The 19,133-nt window shown below is 41.3% G+C and overlaps 2 long non-coding RNA genes across 2 annotated transcripts; one reads left to right on the forward strand and one right to left on the reverse strand.

Annotated features, from left to right (window-relative positions):
- Positions 1-415: 415 nt before the first annotated feature.
- On the forward strand, positions 416-1,653 carry LOC115264203 (uncharacterized). Its single transcript, XR_003896014.2, has 2 exons — positions 416-664; positions 740-1,653. It is a non-coding gene; the product is annotated as an uncharacterized LOC115264203 (long non-coding RNA).
- Positions 1,654-7,239: 5,586 nt separating this feature from the next.
- On the reverse strand, positions 7,240-8,380 carry LOC134285948 (uncharacterized). Its single transcript, XR_009996826.1, has 2 exons — positions 7,949-8,380; positions 7,240-7,846 (listed from the first exon to the last, which is right to left on the reverse strand). It is a non-coding gene; the product is annotated as an uncharacterized LOC134285948 (long non-coding RNA).
- Positions 8,381-19,133: the final 10,753 nt, after the last annotated feature.

Raw genomic sequence — 19,133 nt, forward strand, 5'->3', positions numbered from 1 at the left:
AGGAATACCTGAAGCTAACCGATGTAAATTACAAAAATAACAAACACGAACATCTTTTTGTGCGTATCAGCAGCTGGAAACAAAACGTAAGTTCTTGTGCATGAATATTCAAGTTTAAAGTAAATTTAACTTTTGTGGTATTCCAATAACCAAAATAATGTAACACATTCTATACATTTTACTATGAGCCTTTGCACGAATTTGACCGCGGTCCTGCTCACTCCCACAGAAAATTTGAAAACAGCGCGCACAGTAAAAGTCACATTTCACTTTTACTGTGCGAACTGTTTTCAAGTTTTCTGTGGGAGTGAGCAGTACGCCAAATTCGTGCAGAGGCTCATTATTGTTTATTATGAGCATCATCAATATGACATTTCCATAGACAAAGAGACAACCAATGCCACACCTTTCATTTGTGCTCATTCTGCACTTCGAATGACGTGACAAAAGTCGAGTCGAACGTCTCACCCGATTCCCGTAGTCGAATGCGGTGAGAAGAGTCGGTGTGAGTGAACACCGATGAACTCTCACCGCATTCTCATAGTCGATTTTGATCGACAAATGTCGCTTTCAAGTGACGTTTGCGGGTGAGAAGAGTCGCAACCTCAGGAGGTGTCGAGAGCTCAATCGACACCAAATAAAAACAACAAATTGTACATAATTGGTAAGTAGATGTGTAAATAAACCTTCATCTATTTATTTCTTTAATAATTAAACATATTTTGCATGATATTTTCAGATGAAATCGTACCGACTGACTGCTGGAGAGGTGACCAAATCCACCACCACTACAGCACACTCTTCGCGCTGTTCCGATAGAAAAGCCTCAAAGTTGCTGTTACACCAGAAGCGTCGGATGGCCGCTTAATTCGGAAATCACTTCTGCTCGCCGTTCGGAACCTGCAAAATGTGGAACCGTGGACTTAAATGCACTATTTTTTTTTTCGAATGATAGCATCCGCTTGCTGAAACTAAAGCGCTGACTAAGTTAGAGGGCTGTATTGGCACAAATGGCTGGCATGAAATTAGAGCAAAGATCTACGTTTACTGTGTAAAGCCTGTCCACGTTAAATTTCGGACACCGAACCGCTAGTATTTCAAACAATCCAGTGTCGAAACATGCAAACCTCGATGTTTCCCGTATAATTCAGAACCTAACTTCGAGAACTTACTTTGGTTGATTCAAATGTGTTCATATTCGACAGTTATGACATTTCCAAAAAATGTGATGAAAATGGATTTTGTAAAATTGTGTTAAATATATTAGAAGGTACAGTCCAATATCATCAGAAATGAACTCCATTGTTTCATCAACTATTTCTGAAGTGGATTTATTTTAACGTACTAGTCCTGAAGAATTACTTACGAGATAGAAGATGTTTGTTTTTAAAACCTATAACAGGATTTTTTGTACGTTAACAAAAATAACAAAATGGTTTTTCGCATACTTCGTAAACCTTCGTAAACCATAGATGGAACCGAAGAATATGAAACTCTAGGACACAAAACTGCCACTCTAAAGAAGTTACAGGCATCCTGAAACAAAAAAAAATGTTCAAGTTTTGATTTGTCGCTGTAATTGTCAAAAATCTATCGAATAACGTAAATCTATTTTATAATGAGTGAAAAAATACAAATTTCCTAAATTTTGAATTGTGAATAATTAAACCAAAACTGATGATTGTGGGAAATCCTTTGATTGGAATCTGAAGTATATGATATTTGCAACGTACAAGAATGAAACAAGTGACAGAAAATCCATAACTGTGAGAATAGGCTAGTACATTTGGAAAACAGGATCCTTAAGGAGAAACATCAGAGGATACAAATATGGTTGCCACAATGGCCGACTTGGACCCCTACTCACGTATTCAAAAGCACGAATCTTGAAAATTCGTAAACAAATGCGCTCAATTTGGAAAAGCTGCCTCTTTTTGCAAGTGAGCAAAGCCAGGATAAACAAGTGCGGCTTGGTTCGATGCTTCATTCGTCAGAGTTGTGCCTCTAAAGTTTGTATGCAAAATTGCAACGGGATTTCTTGATATTTCACCTTAAATTGGGTATTTCGAGCAGATCGCTAAAATGTCTCTATAAGATGCCATAAACCAATTGTATATTTCAGCAGCAAATTTTGAAAACGACGTATAATCAATGCTACACCATTGATTATACGTCGTTTTCAAAATTTGTTACTGATTTAATGTATATTTTTCTATTTTTTCTACGACCTCAGCGTCATGTTTGAATAGCATTTTATTTGGAATTTGTAAATAAATCGTTTTCAAGATTCTGCCGTTTTTAAGTGTCCAAAATTTAACGTGGACAGGCTTTAATTGAGAAAAAAAATCACTCAAATTTGACGTGATGATCCAAAATAAAGTTTTTCGCTATAGGGCACTGCATTGTTTTGATTTTGTATGGGTTTTTGACATTTCTTGGCCTTGTTGTTTACAAAATTTCTGTAAGAGTGAAAGAGAAGGAGAGAATATCATGCAGTGCCCTATAATTAAATATTGATGTTTCCACTTATAGACTCCAGACAGAAAATGTCTTTACAATTTTCCCTTAGTATTTTTTTTTTTATTTTGGCTGTGGTACAGATTGTTCTTGGGAGTATTTCAAAAATTCCTCTAGCCATTCCTCCACGTCATGGCCATGTGGTTAACCCGGAAACCCCGCGCCTTTGCACACGGGCCTACTCCCCGTATACGATCGTCTAAAAGAAGATATCTTCCAGGATTTTCTTGCATAATCCCTTAAGGGATTAGAATTTCTCCTAAAATGTGTTGAACTAATTCGTTAAAGAATTCCGCTAAGGATTTTACCTGACACTCTCGTATAGCAATAATACCAGGAATTTCTTCCGTAATTCCTTTAGGGATTCCTCCAGGGATTCTTCCAAGCATTCGTCCAGGAATTCCACCACCTATATCTCCAAAAATTCCTCCAGGATTCCAGGGAATCTTCCACGATTACTCCCAGGAAATCTTTAAAGGCACCCTGCAATAATTTCTTTAGGAATTCTTCTGAAATTACTCTAGGAATTCCTCCATGAATTATTCTGCAGGAATTCCTCCATGAATAACTCAAGGAATTGCTGTAGAGGTTCCTCTTGGAATTCTTTCCGGAAATCACCCAGAAACTCCTGCAAGGATTCCTTCCAAATATATCCAGGAATTTATCCAGCAGTTCTTCCAGGAATCTACTTTTTAACACAGAGAAACAGACGTCACACCAGAGCGTTCATGATTAACAAAATGTTTGATCATGAGTAATCATTGATGATTAAAATTCCAATTTCAGTGATTATTGATTATGAATAATGGTTAATATGATTTTTATGATGATTAAAGATTATGGATTATGATTAATGATTAAAATTAGTTTTATCTGTGATTATTGATTAAAAAAGGCTCATTGATAAAAAAATCATGATTAATCAATCACAAAAAACTGGAAATTAAAAAAAAATATATTTGTTGCTTAACATATTTTTGAAGTTTCAAAAGTAAAAGGTAATTCTGTGAAAAAAAAATCATAAATTATATTATTTAGAATAGCATTTGAACCAATTCAAATTGGATCATATAAATATTTTATATAGTGAATCACTTTTGGTGATGAAGAATGATTAATGATTGATTTTTTTTTCTTATGATTACTGATTAATGATTAAATTGCGAAATCAGTGTGATTAAGATTAAATAATGATTTAGTGAGACATTTTTGTGATAATGATTAATGATTTTTGATTAATCTTAATCATTAATCATTAACGCTCTGCGTCACACTCTACTCGCACTCAATTGATTACCTTTTTAACGGTGGATTCAAATATTTGGTAGTTGGTCGATTGGCCACTCGCGGCGCTCACGTCGTTTTTGCTCCTGTTTGACGTTTGCTCAATACCGCCATCTAGTGGTTGCTCGGCCAAGCACAGCATGATAAGTATTGGGCGGATACGTTTTCGTAACGATGTTTTTAACTGAAATCTGTACCAAGAGTTACGCCTGTTTCTCTGTGTTTTTAATATGCATCAATAGTCAAGTCAATAGTATGAGATTCATACCGTCGTACCATCATTGCTCGGATTGAATCAATTCAGAGAATGTTTGTTTGTACAACGTCCTCAACGAGATCTCCCTTGGAATGCTCCAGACGGTCTTCCTGCATATGAACACAGATGCCGTTTGAAAAGACTTCAAACATTGAAATTGAAACACCGATGATAGACGGCTGAAACTCTATTCATCGGCAGATTGTTTCCTCCAGGAATTTCTATGATACTTCTCCAGTGATTCCTTCAGGGATTCATCCTGAAATTCCTCCAGGATTTCAATAGGAATTACTACAGGCACTCATTCGAAATTTCTTCAGGTGTTCCTATGAGATATCAGCAGAAATTCCTTTGAAAATTCTCCTAAGATTCTTCCAGGGATTCCTTCAGAAATTCTTCCAGGGATATCTGCAAAAACTCTTCCATGAATTCCTCCAGATATTCCTTCAGGAAGAACTTTCCTCCAAGAACCCCTCTAGATTTTTCTCCAAGAATTCTTCTAGATTTTCCTCCAGGAACTGGAGTACATTGAGGAATTCTTGAAGGCATTCCATAAGGATTTCCTGGAGGGATATCGGAAGGAATTCCTAAATAAATCCCTGAAGGAACTCCTGAATGAATCGCTCGAGGAATCTCTTCGGTATTCCTAGATAAACCTCAAAGGAATGCATGGAGGAATTCCTTGAGAAATGCCTGGAGGAATGACTGTATTATCCCTCGCATGTCAAAGAAGAGTCACGGCAGTGTAAGTTTTGGTGGCACTAAAGTGACTATGACTAACTCCCTGCGGGAATCTTGGAGGTATCTTAGGAGGAATTTCTGGATAAATCCCTGGTGAAATTCCAGTAGGAATCCCCGAAAGAAATCTTGGATAAATTTCTGGAGAAATCTCTGGTGAAATTCTTGGAGGAATCCCTGAAGATGTTTTTGGAGTAATTGCTGAGTGAATTCCTGAAGAATTCTCTGGATGAAGTCATGGAGGAATCCTTAGTGGAATTACAGGATGATTTCCTTTGGGAACTCCGGGAGGGATTTCTGGAAAAAATTCTGGCAGCACTCCTTGAGGATTTACTGATGGAATTCCAGAAGGATTTCTTAGAAGAATCCCAGCACGAACTCCTGGAGAAACCCTTGTAGGAATTTCTAGGGAAGTCTCAAATCCCTGGAGAAAATCTTGGAATATATTCAGAAGAATTCCTGGAGGGATCTAGGAATTCCTGGAGAGATCTGAGATCTCAGAGATTCATGGAAGAACTTCTGGAGGAATCCCCGGAACAATTCCTGGAGGAACCATTGGAGGAATTTCCTGAAGGAACCGTTGGAGAAATTGTTAATGTTTTTACCTGGTACTGTGAAGGTTAATGAACGAGCAATTCCTTACCGAATTAGATGAAGGTTTTTGAATAAACTCTTTGAAGTAGAATAAAGAAAATAAAAATAAAGAAATTTAATGAGAAGTTGTTCAAAGGATTTCATTGAGGAAAACTGTATAGAATCTCCCGAGAGAGACATGCTTAAGGCGAAACTGGAAGCATTTTCTCATTCTTTTGGTTTTTGATTTTTTATTAAATAACGAAGCAATATTTTCAAAATCGGTTTTCGTGCACATGTAGAGTATGGATCAAGGTATCTTCTGATTTTTTTTGAGGTGGAAAATGTTTTCCATTTTTGCAAAAACCATTTTTTTGTGAAATTTCATTCAAAAATGGTTTCTGCAAAAACGAAAAATATTTTCCACTACATAAAAAATTTAGAAGATACCTTGATCCATACTCTACATGTGCACGAAAACCGATTTTGAAAATATTGCTTCGTTATTTCATAAAAAATCCAAAACCAAAAAGTGAATTAATGCTTTCAGTTTCGCCTTAAGAACAATTCTCAAGCGAGTAGAAAATCGTTGACAGACTATCAAATGTATGGAGGCTACTTAAGATTTTTCTTGACATTGTAGGAATTAAAGGATCCCGAAATAATTTCCGTATAAATCTAACGGGGGAAGCATTTTTGAAACAGCTTTCGAGACAAAACATTTTTATTGAAAATGTTTAAAAATGCATGAAACTTATGCTCAAATATTTTTCAGAATAGAACCTCCAACATGTTCTTCACAATGCTTGAGCATCAACTCTACTGCTGCTATCTCGTTGGCAGGGAACCAGCGCTTATGAGAAAGTTTAGTATGTATCCGCATCAGTCCGAAGATCTTGCTCATCTTGCCACCACTCACTCGTAATCGTACAGCCGAAACGAAGCACGGTCGAATCCACAATCAATATTACAGGCTGGCTCATCTTTATTGCGACAAATCTATTTGCGCGACTTGCTTTCGAGGCAGGAGCAACTCCGGTGGCAAACAGTTCTCTGCGTTTGCATGTGATGCACCACCGGTTCTTTACCGAAATCTTTTGGATATGGTCCAAAATAATTCCCCTGAGTACTCAGCTATTTTCAGCTGGGAAGGATATAGATTATTCCTATCAGAAACTTCCAGTTTTTTGAAGCGTAAATCTATTAGTAAATTATCTACAGTATCGTTTTTATTTTCATATATTTTTCAGTTTCTTTTATACAGAACGAATCAGGCGCTATCTATAAACTAAGCAGACTCATTTTTGGCCATCTCAGACCCCCCTTCCTCGTAAACTTTTATCCATACACAATTTTCGATATTTGTATGGAACGTAGACTTTGGCCAGAACCCCCCGTTTCATCTTGAGAATCTACGTACGTAGTTTATGGACAGACCTTCACTGGAATCAACTCATTCAAAATTTTTCACTCCGCCTACCAATCATTATTTTTTATGAATCGTTTCTTTCACTGGTCGAACATAAAATCGTTATCAGCATGGCTGTATCAATCAATAACTATTTATTAACAATTTCTATCAATAATCGTAAAACTTGAAACTAAAAAAAAATAACAAATCTCTCCACGCATCACACTCAGGATCTTTCGAATATGTAGGCCAAACTTCTTGGCTCACACAACGTATTTTCAATATTTCGCATTGTTTCCAGTACTCCGGTGTTCAGTATCCAGGAGCTTACTTCGTTGAAGTCTGTCACAAATACAAGAACACCGGCAGGTTGTTGCTGATCACCCAAATCGATTGCTTCGTCTCACGATCCAACTTCCGTTGGGGAACGTTAGTTTGCCATGTTTTTCTCGTCCACACCCGGTTTGCCCAAATTTTAACAGCCAATTCCGCTCTGTTGCAATAAGATGCACGTTGTTACGAGCGACTCCGGAGCTGGGCGGTTTACCGGCCTTGCCACGACTACCGCGTGGTTGGAATGCCAGATCAATGTTCTGCCAGATGATTTCGTTCTGCAGGAACGAGATCGGGAATTGGAACTCCGTGTAGCTGGACATGGGATGGTAGAACAGCATACGATCATTGTTTCTGTGAACCGGAAGCAGGGACATGCCAAAAACTCCGTCGAAGCACTGGAAGCTCAATTCCTTATAGTTGTAGCCATTAGCAAAAGGATTCGGACTGCACAAGTAGTTGGTGGGGCGCTAGCTCTCCTCCCGCAAACTGAACACGGTGATACCGTAGCGCCAGCATCCTGGCATTGTTGTCCACTACAACGTTTGTATGCACCGAGTCATCATTCGTCACTATAATCACTGTCCATATCATATCCCGAACTTGTTGCTTGCCAAGTTGAGGAGCTGTGTACAAACTGCTAGTTTCTTCCATCGGTTCCATCTCTCTTGCATAGCGAACCCCTTGTGCATAGCCATGATAGCCATCGATGTATTTCCACACTTCTGAAATCGCTGCAAAGAAAAAAGCTCCCACTGAGTAATTACTTCAAATGTACTATACACTTCAATTTGAAGATAATTGAGCTTCACAACTTAAGAAATCTCGGTTATTACCTTAAATACAGATCAAAATGTGTCCTGGAGTCCGTTCCGGGGGTAGGTATCCGGCATAACCACCGTTTACGCTTGCAAAACAAAAAACTCAAAACAAACACCCACCGTTGTTGTGAATAGGGCCAAACAGGAAAACAAATTGTAGCATATAAACAATCAAGTAAAATGACCAAAAGTAAATAAAATGTTTAATTTTTGTTTAGAATAAATTTATTTGGATTTGTTTAATAGGTATTTTTGTATTTCATATAATAAATATGAAAATACTTGAGATTAAAATAAAATATTATTGTTGATATTCATTGGGTACGCCCTAATTGGAGCGATGTCGCGAAAATCTTCTCAGTTGACAGATCTGCGAATGAACATCGCATTTGTTTTGGTTCATTTTCCTTCTCGCTACAAAAGTGAACCTCTCACCTCACTCGAGTCGACAATAGACGAGTGCACCGATGAACTGAATTCATCGCGGTCCGAGAATTTTGACACTACAGCGGGGTCGTTCCCAATCAGAATTGTTCAATTCTGATTGGAAATCTTTCACTTCTGATTGGAAGCGACCCCGCTCTAGTGTCAAAATTCTCGGACCGCGATGAATTCAGTTCATCGGTGCACTCGTCTATCAGAATCGGGTGACAAGAGTCCCGTGACTCCGAGGTGAGAATTGTCGAATGGAGTCATTCGACGTGCAGAATGAGCACAATTGCTTCTATTTACAGGAACCACAGATAGCACAACTGTGACAATCAGCAGCATTCTATTTGTTCCTGCTGAAAACCGAGAAGCATTTCTAAACTCTCACCGAGGTCGTTCTGCAGAAATCTCAACCTGAGAAGGAGCAAGGGAATTCGCAGCTGGAGGAATCTCCAGTCAATCTCCAGCGGAAGAAGGAAGGTTACAATCGCCATGAGTCCCACCGAACAACTGTATTCGCTTCACACACTCAATCCTGAATTGCCTGTTCGGCACTTTTTTGACGCTCAGTACACCAACTGTCAAAAACGGGTGCAAAAGATCAACAATCCGTTATAGCTGTATTCAGCTGTTCTATTTTCGTCAAAAATTTACCGAACACGGTAGCACAGACAAACACACGTAACACTTCGAACATTTTTCGATTCAAATCATAGCCACGGAAACATATTCGCCCAATGCTAAAATGTTTGGCCGACCACCAACTAGGTGGCGGAAGTGAGCAAACGTCAAACTCGAACAAAAACGATGCGAGCGCCACGGTTGGACAGTTGGCCAACTATCAAATTTTGAAAAAGACCGTTAAATCGGTGTACGATGTGAATTATCAGAGTGTTACGTCTGTTTGTCTGTGACGGTAGGGTATCGCGCCACTTGGGCGGTGGCTTCTATATTCGTCTGTTTTCCACTATAACTCAGTCAGTTTTGAACAAATGGGGGTCCTTGAGCCCAATAAGCCAATTTTGAGTAAATGTAGGTATACTCAAAAATGGGTTGAATGAGGGGGGGGGGGGGGGGGTCTTGAATTTACTGGGGGTAAAGGCAATAGACCATTCCCGTCGAAAATTTTTATGTGCTCTACGGCTTTCTGTCAATTTATAGAGCAAACTTCTCCAAAGAACCCATATGTTTTGAAGCCTCTAACTATTGAAAAACAGCAAAAACTCTGCGAAGCTCTATTTTACACCGCTTTCTCCTTTAGTTTTTATTTTGGTGAAAGTGCGTTTGATCCCGTCCTCCCCCCTCTGACGTTTCTCCTGTGAGGTGAATTTTGCGTCAGCTGCTCCCAGCCAGGGATGCCAGATGTGAAGACATGTCTTCAATGTGAAGACATTTGAACTTCTGTGAAGACATTTATTTTTGTGAAGACATATTGAAGACATTTCAAATAATGTGAAGACTTTTGAAGACTTTTGAAAGCTTAAAAATAGTATTTATATTTTTGATCCACCCCAATAATTCAAATCTTGGAACAATTTCAGTTGAAATGCGTTTCAATTTTTGTTGATAAAAACTTACAGATTCCTACAGTTTCTCGGGAATTTCTCCAGGAGTTTGCCGAGAATTTCTTCACAAGTGCCTTGGGAACTCCTCTAGTAGTTCCTAGGAAATTCCTTCATGTATTCTTCGGAAGGAGGCAAAGTTCCTCGGGAATTCCTCCTGGAGTTCATCGGGAATTGCTCCAGAAGTTCTTCGGGAATTCCTTCAGGAGTACCTCAGGGGTTCCTTGTAAATCCCTTCATGAACTTCTCGCGAATACCTCTAGGAGCTCCTCGCAAATTCCTCCATGAATTCCTCGGGAATTCCCCCAGGAGTTTACCAAGAACTTCTTCAGAAGTTCCTCGGGAATTGCTCCATGTATTCCGCGCAATTCCTCCAGAACCTCCTCGAGAATTTCTCCAGGAGTTCCTCGGGAATTCCTCTAGGAGTTCCTCGGGAATTTCTCCAGGAGTTTCTCAAGAATTCATCCAGGAGTTTCTCAAGAATTCATCCAGGAGTCCCTCAGGTATTCTTCCAGGAGTTCCTCGGGAATTCCTCCAGGAGTTTCTCAAGAATTCATCCAGGAGTTCTTCTTCCAGGAGTTCCTCAGGTATTCTTCCAGGAGTTCCTAAAGAATTTCTCCACTAGTTCCATGGAGATTCTTCCAGGAGTTCCTCGGGAACCTCTTCAAGAGATTCTCGGCTATACCTCTAGAAGTCCCTCTAGAAAATTCCTCCTGGAGTTCCTCGGGAATTTCTCTAGGAGTTCTTCAGGAATTCCTCAAGGAGATCCACAGGAACCCCATAAGAAGTTCGTCGAAAACTCCTTTAGGAGTTCCTCAGGAATTCCTCTAGGGGTTCATCGAAATTCTTCCCGGAGTTCCTCAGGAATTCTTTCAGGAGTTCCTCGGGAATTCTTCCATAAATTTCCCAAAAAATCCTCCAGGAGTTACTCAGGAATTGCTTCAGGAGTTTGCCGAGAATTTCTTCCGAAGTTCTTCAGGAATTCCTTCAGAGATTACCTCTAAGATCTCCTTTACGAAATACTCGGGAATTCCTCCAGGAGTACCTAGGGAATTCTCCACGAGTTCCTCGCGATTTCTTCCAGGAGTTCTTCGGGAATCTCTCCAGAAGATTCACGGATAGACCTCCAGGAATTTCTCCAGGAGATCCTCGAGAATCCCTCTAGCATTTTCTCGGGGAAACTTCCACGGAGGAGGACTTTCAGGAGTTTATCAGAAGTTCAACCGGATGTTCCTATGGATACCTCCAGTTACTCCTGACGAAATTTCTGAGGAACTCCTGGAGGAATTTTTGGAAACTTATGGAGGAATTCCCGAGGAATTTCTGGAGGAATTTCTGAGGAAATCCTGGAGGAACTACTGACGATTTCCAGGAGGAATCTCTAAGGATCTTCTGGAGAATGACCCGAAGATCTTCTTGAAGGACTACCCGAAGATCTTCTTGAATAATCCTCGAGGAACTCCTGCATGAATTCCGGAGGACCTCCTGGAGGAATTTCCGATGAACTCCAGGACGATTTCCCGAGGATCTTCTGGAGGTATTTCCGATGATATACTGGAGGAATTTTCGAGAGATTCCGGGAGGAATACCCGTGGAAGTCCTGGATGATTTTTCGGATTTCTTTGTAGAATTCGTGGAAATAAATACGAGAAACTTCTTTAGGAATTATTTGAGAAAAACCACGAAAAGTACTAGGGAACACCTGGAGAGAACCATGCTGGAGGAGTTCTTGATGAACTTCTGAAGTAAATTTCATGGAAATTCTGGAGGGAATTTCCTGGGAAATTCCTGAAGAAATTCTCGGGGACTCTTGGAGAAATTTCCATGAAACTCCTGAAACTCCGCGTGGATTTCCTGGAAGAATTTTCCGAAGAACTCATGGCGGAATTCCCGAAGAACTCCTAGAGGAAAGTCCGAGGAACTTCTGGAAAAATTCCTGAGGAACTTCTAGAGGAATTCCCGAAGAACTCCTGGAGGAATCTTCCCGAGGATTTCTACTAGGAATTCCCGCGGATCTCCTGGAGAAATTCCCGAAATACTTCTGGAAGAGCTCCCGTAAAACTCCTGGAAGAATTAAAAAAGAAATTGTGGAAGAATTCTCGAAAATTTCCTGAAGAATTCGCCAGACACTTCTGGAAGAATTCCCGAGGAACTTCTTAAGGAATATCCGAGAACCTACTGCAGAAATTCCCAATTATCTTCTGGAGGAATTCCCGAAGAACTCTTTGAGGAATTTCTTATGAGCTCAAGAATGAATTCCCGAGGATCTTCTGGAAGAATTTCCGGATTTTTTTATTTTTGAGAAACTCTTGCATATAAACCCGAGGAATTATGCATTATTGCTGGAGGACTATTCTAAAGACTCCTGAAGTAAATTTCGTGGAAGTTGTAGATGCAATTTCCGGATAATTTATGTAGTCAATAAAAAAAATGTTGAGAAATTCCCTGGGAAACCCCGGAGGGACTCTACCACAATTACTGCAGCAATACTTCGGTTGCTTCTAAGGGGATTTACGTAATATTCTTGGGGAATTCATGAAGGGATTTCCGGGAAATTCCTGGAGAAATTCTCTAAGACTCGTGGAGAAATTTCCATGAAACTCATTAAGGAATTTCCTTAGAGCTCCAAGATACATTACACTCTCTGGGACTTTTGTTGAAATTGCCTGGAATTTTTTGCAGGAATTTCTAAAGAACTGATGGTGGAATTTCCAAGGAACTCTTGGAGAAATTTCCAAGGGATTCCTGGATGAATTCGCGAGGATATTCTGAAGGATTTTTTGTAGAAATAAATCCGAGGAACTTCTTGAGGAATTTTTGGAAAACCCTTGAAATATTCGAGGGAAATCCAGAGGAAACCATGCATTATTGCTGGAAGACTTCTTGGGAAACTCAAAGTAAATTTCATGGAAGTTCAGGAGGGATTTTTCGAATAATTTATGTTAATATTTTCAGTAAAATCATGGAGAAATTCCCTGCGTAATCCTGGAGGAATTCTACCTCAAATGCTGCAAGAATTCTTCGAAGGTTCTTAAGAAATTTGCATGGTATTCTTGGGGAAGCCATGGACGAATTCCCGAGAAACTCCTGGAGAATTTCTCGAAGACTCCTGGAGAAGTATATCTGGAAACTTGGAAAGTGATTCCCGAGGTACTTCTGTAGGAATGACTGAAGAGACTTCCCGGTGAACTTAATAAATTTGTTATGAAGCTTTGTCAGGAATCACAAAAAAAAACTGGAGGAATCCCAGAAGAAACTCTTGAAGGGATTTCAGACTCTTGGAGGAATTACAACGCCTTTCTTGATATAAGATATCATCATTAAGGTCATCTCGCATTATAGAGCGCAGAGAGAACATAGCATAAATTTTGATTTTTAACATTAATTTTATACCAAAGCCACAATATGGTGTGTGAAGACATGTGAAGACATTTCAACGTGCCTTACGAAGACATTCGAAAATTTCACCTGGCATCCCTGCTCCCAGCTGCTCGATCAGCTGGATGTCAATTTTGCTTTGTTTTGGTAGCGACATTCCGGTAGAGCACCTGGCTCAAAGTGGCAAAAAAAAGAGTTTTTAAGAATCATCACGAAATCGTGATCGAAAAATGCGAAGACCATCGAAAAAAGCATTAAAAGTTTCTCCGACTTTTCGACAATGTAATCCGAACGGTTTTGTGTAAGTCTGGGTTCTGCAGTTTTCAAACGTTTTCATCTGAACATGTTTTGTGGATCTCCAACAGGTATTTTGCAATCTTGTATGACCGACCACCGACCTCAACACCGGTTCCAACGGTTCGATCTGCTGAAGGCGCAAACAGAGCCACCGCCCTCGCCTCACAAACGCCGACAAGCGCAGTAGTTTCATTCGCCTGCGTCGGAGACGTCGATCCAGAAAGAAAAAAAACACCACCCAACCGGAGCAATTCAGAGTTATCTGGATCGGTTCATGCCAAAAATTGACAATCTGCCGGAATATAGGATTCGTTTTTCGGTCTGACACATGGCCCATCCCGAAGGAAACCGTTGTCACTAATGAATGCTTCGGAGGAGAATGTTCCCAAGACGCCACTAAAACGGGATCCGATACGGTTGGAGCTGTTCGGTGGTCAAGATGGAGGTAAGGCCAGCTGGAGTGGATAAAAAGGAAAGGAAGAGTATACTGTCGCGGATTCGAATCGTGAGTAATTTAGAGAGACGCCGGAAAAAAGCAACTAGGTGGCCATGCATCCGTTACGCCAAAAGTTGACCACTTCGAAGCAAAAAGGCTTGGATCAGGAAAATGACGACACCCGGCGGCATTAAAATAATGAATTCTACACTCCGAAGACACCGACAAGCAGTTTCATGAAATTCTTGATGAACCGGACCAGGGTGAAACAAGGGAAGTTCAAGTTCCAGGACTGCATGAACAAATCCTTTGTGGACGATGGCGATGAAACGTACTTTGACGAATTTATCGTGCACAGCATCGTGCATCTGCAGCGGCCTTCAGCGGGCCCCGTTTCGTTAGAAACGCCAAGAAGGAAGAGCATGGACGCCGCTTGTCCCGCCGAGATCTAAAATGAAAGACACCCCGGGCGAAGAGGACTAACATCGATCAAAAAGGATCTGAATCGACTGAAAACAGCAGTGCCTGACCTCGCATCAGAGCAGACTCTCTGTCCAGAAAAAAAATCCACTAATGTGTCTGGAACCATCTCCGGTTCTGGCCAAAGAGATGCAGGACGCTGATACAGTAGCATCATATTGGTGAAACCACCATTCCAGAAGGAAATCATCACGACGTTCGAAGAAACGCAACCGAAAAAGAAAGATTTGTTCATGAAGGCCATTCGGGAAGAACGCCGGAAGGAGGACAACGCTCGTCTCTTGATACTCAACTTGATGGGACAACCGCCTCAGCGAGAAGTAAAATAGAAGAGACCTTCCCGACAAATCAGACTAAAATGAGCTTAAGAAGCCCACAATAAAAGCATTCTTGGTGCCGGCGGAAGCTGAACCGCGGTGCTGCATCGCCTGCACAAAACAGTTTAAATTTTCGCTGAACTGCGGCCAGCCGGTGGATGTGGCAAGCAGTAAGCTGCGTTCAAACTGCCGCGAGTGTCGATTAGCACAGTTGCACGATCATCCGCCCTGGTTCTGGAATCCGAAATTCACCCCGACCCAAATGTGACCGGAGCCATTATTGGTGAACGTGTGGTGTGCCATTCCCGCCATTACCTGACAAGCTTGAAACTATTGAAAGTCGAATGTATTTTTTATTGTTTCCTAAGAAATAAAACTAAATTTAAACCAGTACTCCGAAATTTTTCCGTGGTATAAAAATAAATGGGTGTCCTTGCCGTCGTCTGTGAAATGTTATAATCTAGCTCTAGCTCTATTTCCTATAGGAAATGGTTTTCGGGGGAATGTTATAGAACCGTTCACCGTACCGTCCGTTTAACTATTCTCCTTAAAAACGTTTAGGAACGCAGTGACCGCATGCAACTGTAACATCCGCATTGATGACCGTGTATTTCAGGTGGTGATGAATTAGATTGGATCCCTGGAATCGCTTCTGCGCCATGATCACTCACCATGGCCCAAAGATCTAATGTGCTGGGAGATCGCATTCTCGGATAGCATTCTCCACACGTACGGATCCAGACCTTCGAGGTACTGCTTCCGGGTCCAAGACAGCTTCGACCTCAACGGAATCACAACTATCCGGATGTTCTTCTGAAAGATATAAGGAGGAGCTCTCCGTCACGCTTCAATGTGCAAATGAGAAACTCTGGATGTTTCCGCCTCAAGACTTCGGCCATGGAATCGCCAATTTTACCTCGTTCACCGGAAAGTTCTGCCCAGTTAGTTGACGTTCGCCAAGAACAGCTGAGGATCCACGTAGAGCACCCGTTCACTCTGCCAAGGGGCTGTTCATAAACCACGTGGATTTTTTAGGGGGAGGGGGGGGGTGGTGCTGGTCTGGCCGAAGTCTACGCTCCATACAAATTTCAAAATTTTTGTATGGACAAAAGTCTACGAGGGAGGAGGGAGGGTCTGCGATGGCCAAAATTTGGTCTACGTGGTTTATGAACAGCCCCAAAGTGCGGTTCAATGTTTTCGAAACTTCTTCTTCTTCTAATGGCTCGACGTCTCACTGCAACTTGGCCTGCCTCTCTTAAACTTAGGTGTTCTTAGAGCGCTTCCACAGTTATTAATTGAAGGGCTTTCTTTGCCAGCCATTGCATGAATTTGTATATTGTGAGGCAAGGAAAATGATACACTATGCCCAGGGAGTCGAGAAAATTTTCCCGACCGGAACGGGAATCGAACCCGCCGTCTCAAGACTAACTGGAGACCTGTTTTCGAAGCTCTGTCCGCTTTATTTCCAATTTTGGTGATGGGGATTCCGAAAGGATATAGCAGCTCTGGTATTCTTCCAGGAATTCCCACCAGAGATGGCTCCAGGAATTTTCACCAGAGATTGCTCCAAAAATTCCCACCGGGAATCACTTCAGGAATTCCCATCGAGGTCCCTTCCGGGTATCAACAAGGAATTTCCTTTGGTAATCCACCGGGAGTTCTTTCTGGAAATCCACCAGTAGTTCCTTCCGGGAATCTACCAGGAGTCCCTTCCGGGAATACACCAGAACTCCTGGAGGAATTCTCGATGGGCATTCCTTAAGTAATCCCCGGTGGGATTTCTTGGTGCAGTTGCCAGAGAGAATTCATAGAGGAATTCGCAGTGGTGTTTCCTGGAGCAATCCTCGATGGGAATTTCTGGAGTAATCCCCGGTGGGACTTCTTGGAGAAATCTTTGGTTGGAATTTATCGAGCAATCAGGAATTCGCGCTCCTGGAGCAATTTTCTTTTCTGGAACAATTCTTGCTAGGACTTCTTGGAGCAATCGGTGGAAATTCCTGGAGCAATCCTCCGTGGAAATTCCTGGAGTAATATCCGGTGAGTCTTCATGGAGTAATTCTCGGAGCAATCCCCAGTGGGATTTTCTGGAGCAATCCTTGGGGGAAATTCTCGGAGCAATTCCCAATGGCGCTTCCTGAAGCATTCCTCGGAGGGACTTCCTGCAGTAATCATCGGTATTCGTGGAGCAATTTTCGGTGCGAATGCCTGAAACAATCCTCGGAGGGACTTCTTGGAGCAATTTCCGGTGGGAGTGAATAAGCTTTTCTTTTGGCCTTTTCCCTGGGGAAGTAGTTACTTTCAAATCGGTTCTGGGAATGCTTCCACAGTTGAATTACATTCCTCCTTCTTTTCCATCGGCAAACCTTTTCATAGCGCTTCTCAACGCTTCCTCCAATAATTGTGTGCACTCTCCTTGCCAGCTTTCTGAAAATAGCAGCGAGAGTGAATTCCGACTGTAGGAGCACTAGAATTAAGGAATCATGAAACAATGAGGCATTCACAATCATCAATATTCTTACAAACCTTTTCCAGCCGGTGCCCCATCAAATTTTCCCCTGCCTGCCAAACACGCAACATTTTGGCTGCCGGTTGAAACCCGGCGTGTCGATTCGACTCAGTATAAAAATCCTGCTTGGACTTCCTGCAGCAACCATCGGTGGGAATTCCTTACACAATCTCCGGTTGAATTCTCGTATAAATCTTTAGTTCAAATGGATTCCTACTGGCGGAATACCAGAAAGAATTCTTTCTGGCATAATGCCGAAATAAATCCCCGCTGGTGAATTCCAGGAATTCTGTTGCTGTTGCTTGTATTGTTGGCCAGCATTCTGACGATAAAATACGGCAAATGGTTTCGCTCCCGATTTTTGTTATATTCCGGTGGCTGATTCTGCAGCCCATGTTCTGCTATCATCCGGCGACACATAGATTCCGTCGTTTCAATCTCGATTTCAGGAAAGCCACAGTATTTGGTCCGGAAACAATAACAAATGCTCCTGCGGTGTGGTAGTGTCCAATTTCCTTCGCCAACACTTCGGAATTTTGATGTTCGAGGCTGCTCCTTGTCTCCGGCGAAGCAATGGCATCGCTGATATTTACATGCCTGAAAAACACACTTGTTGAAGCGTTAAACTGATCAGCATCGCCGCAATAAAACACAAACCTAAAGAATAATATTGATCAGCAGATATTTAGTTGCCGTCGCCTTACGAAGGGTTGACGGTGAGCGCCTTAATTACACTACTAAAATCCCATTCCATATCCGGTTGTTCATTCCGCTAAATGACGTGTAGCCTGTTGAATGGACTGAGGGCCTATCGGATTGGGTCTTCCTGGAACAAAATGCTTGACTGTGGCTGAAACTTAACGTACGATTCCACAAACATGCTCTCACTCAAAGCGCGATTCCGTCATCAAAGAAGACCGTTTAGTGATGGTGAGGAGCAGCTCGAGTACTGGTAGGTGGACCATTTTTTGTGGTGTTCAAGGAGCGGGTCCTCAGGGATGAATTGGCATTGATTCCTTTTAAGAAGTGCTTTCCAAACGCCGGAACGTGAAAAACTTCTAGGCGTAGCATTTCTGCTTCTGCTTGACGTTTCTATGTAAACAAACATTACTGAATAGGGTTTCCATGGCGCACCTCATTTTCTGAGTGGTGAAAAAAAAGATCACCATTGTTAGGGTAACCAAAAACTACTTCGCATGGGGGTTTTAATTTCAAAATGTGGTGAATTTACCGGTTTTTGAAAATTTGTAAGAAAATCAGGAGTGCATATAAAACAAATCTGAAAACGTCAATAATCTTAAAAAACATTCATCTTTCGAAGAAAAATATCAAAAAGGGGGGTTAGGTCAGACGGGAATGGTCTATTTACCTAGTGTGAGTTTAATCGATTTACTCAAATTTGGCTTATTGGGCGGAACTATAGTGGAATTGCTGGGAAATTGGGCGGAACTATAGTGGAAACTATATGGGATTGCGTCAAAAGAACTCAATTTTGGGTAGTTTGGCGGTCCGTGTACGGAGAAACTGAAAAACTCAAAATTAGGTACTTTTAAACTCAATTTTGAGTTCTTTTTCATCTCCCTTTTCATGCGCTTTTTCTACTGTTGTCAGAGAGTGAAGAGAGAAACAACCTAACTTTTGCAGTTCCGTGCGTCAAGCCAACACTGAGTTTCTAGCACACACTCAGCCAAATAACCTTAAGATTTCCATAAGGCCCAACTTATGAAACGGCCTTTAAATAATTCATAATGATTCGGATGAATTTCATAAGGCAACGCTATGACGTAAAATCGTC

The sequence above is a fragment of the Aedes albopictus genome, chromosome 1 (genome assembly GCF_035046485.1).
Source record: "Aedes albopictus strain Foshan chromosome 1, AalbF5, whole genome shotgun sequence".
Classification (NCBI taxonomy): domain Eukaryota; kingdom Metazoa; phylum Arthropoda; class Insecta; order Diptera; family Culicidae; genus Aedes; species Aedes albopictus.